Below are 2177 nucleotides of genomic sequence, written 5' to 3'. Positions count from 1 at the left end.
CTAATCCTCCAACTACGATCGCCTCTGATCCTCCAACTACGATCGCCTCTGATCTGCAACTACGATCGCCTCTGATCTGCAACTACGATCTGCAACTACGATCGCCTCACGATCGCCTCTGATCTGCAACTACGATCCACCTGATAAATAAGGAGAGAGGGAGATGTTGACGTGATCTGCAACTACGATCTGCAACTACGATCTGCAACTACGATCGCCTCACGATCCTTTGTTTCCTTTGCTATTTTCTGTTTACTGTTCATCTCCTGAGTCTACCCCATCCTCCAAGGGAAACTATCCTTCCTTAATACAATCTTCATGATCACGATAATTTGGCTAGATAAAGATCTTCATATGATCTTGAAGACTCCACCAAACATACTGCAACCAAATTGACTCAGATCCTCTCGAATTGGTTGGAGTTCTAGGGAGACATCCTATGGTTCAATCAATTCACTTATTCATAACCTCATAATAGAAATTTTTTATTGGTTTCATTCTGTTTGATTTCGATTTGATTATCTGTTGGTTTAATGTGGTTCAATTTTCAACCATTTCGATCATACCCTAGTCTAAAACCAATTCAATAATAATCTTTGTTTTGATCTAGGTTTTTCGATAGTTTTTATCAGTTCGGACTAGGTTAATTTTGACACCCCTAGAAACAGCAAGGGGCTAGAATCCCATACAACAACAAACAAAATATGTCAAAGTTGGTTAGAACACAAGGCGTACACACCACAGTTCTAGGGATTGGTATTGGACCAGTAGAATCATTCAAATTGGATCAATATCAGTGGAGGGAAATTTCGATTCTAGGGTGATCCCATATCGATGGATCAGTATAGTTCAAGGGTAAAAATGTAAAAGTTAAAATAATATTTTAACTGAAAACTAAAAATAAATATGTCCAAGGCTGTCCAAAGGAAAATCAATCACTATTTTCCTTATTATAATATATTAATTTTGGATGTTTTGAAACCATTAATTGAATGGAAATTAAACTTGGCCAAGGCATACAGTAAGGTTACCAACAGTTTCTCAAGCATTTGGTTAGCTAATAAAGTTTCAGTCTTTCATCCATGAGTTCTAAAATGATCCATTGATAACACTTATTTTTTTTGGAAATTTAGTAGAGATCGAAATTGGATTCATAAAATTTTGGTTTTGGTAGCGGGTGCCCTAATTGATCTTTTCTTTTGGAGTTTGAAATGAGACCGATGACAAGTCTTGAATAGAGGACATGGTTCGATCACTGTTCTCCAATGAGTGCGAGCTAAGGGTGCAACAGGGTTGGATTTTTGAAAATCTAGTTCTAACCTAGGATCCCCAAGACTCCGCCCAAGCTCAGCCGATCCTAAGTCAGGTTGAGATATTTCAGCCCAGATAAGATCTTACCATGCTTATGCTCTGTGTGACCAGCCTGCGGTCAAACTTGCACCCGTAGACTGATAATGCCTCAGTAAGCCTTCCATCCAACTCTAAGGCCACTTCGAAGGTCTAACACAATCGCATTAATAATGTCTATAGTCATAAGACTCAATAACTCAATAGTACCTTAGTGTGCTGTGGTTGTGGTACAATGTAAGCCATTCAATTCTACCAAAAAAATGTAAGCCATTCAAAACGTCCCAAATTATTTTCCTGATTACTATTCAATATCTGTCTTGTCGGTTAGATACATTAATTGTGGATCCAGAGTAGTGCACTGGTTTCTGCTTCTTTTGATAGAGCAGACGCCATGAGTGTGGAAGGTCTAAGGATCGATTGTTGTTATATGTATTCCCCCCTCCTTTCTTATCAAGCCATGCATGCTTCTAAATCTAGGGTTGGATCAGTCAATATTTATCCAATTGGAATGGTATTGCTCTTGATTGAATTCTAATTCTTATCTTTTTAATTCTGAAACACATGTACAGTCTAAGGGTAAAATCGTAAAAAAACTAATATAAAAAAAGGGTAGATCTCTATGATACAGTTTGACCCAAGCCGATCTGGATTAGAATTGGAATGATGTTGGCCTTTACCGATACTATGACTGTTCCCGAGTTTTAGAACTTTGATTCACGCCGATAACATATAAAGTTAAGGAGAAAAGAACTTTGCGTGCTTGTGTGTCTCTACGTTCAGACAGAAGGTAGGTATGAAAAGATCGTGCTGTCCCCTCCACCCCCCCC

Source organism: Macadamia integrifolia, chromosome 5 (genome assembly GCF_013358625.1).
Source record: "Macadamia integrifolia cultivar HAES 741 chromosome 5, SCU_Mint_v3, whole genome shotgun sequence".
Taxonomy (NCBI): domain Eukaryota; kingdom Viridiplantae; phylum Streptophyta; class Magnoliopsida; order Proteales; family Proteaceae; genus Macadamia; species Macadamia integrifolia.
Note: the sequence above shows the minus strand (reverse complement) of the source record.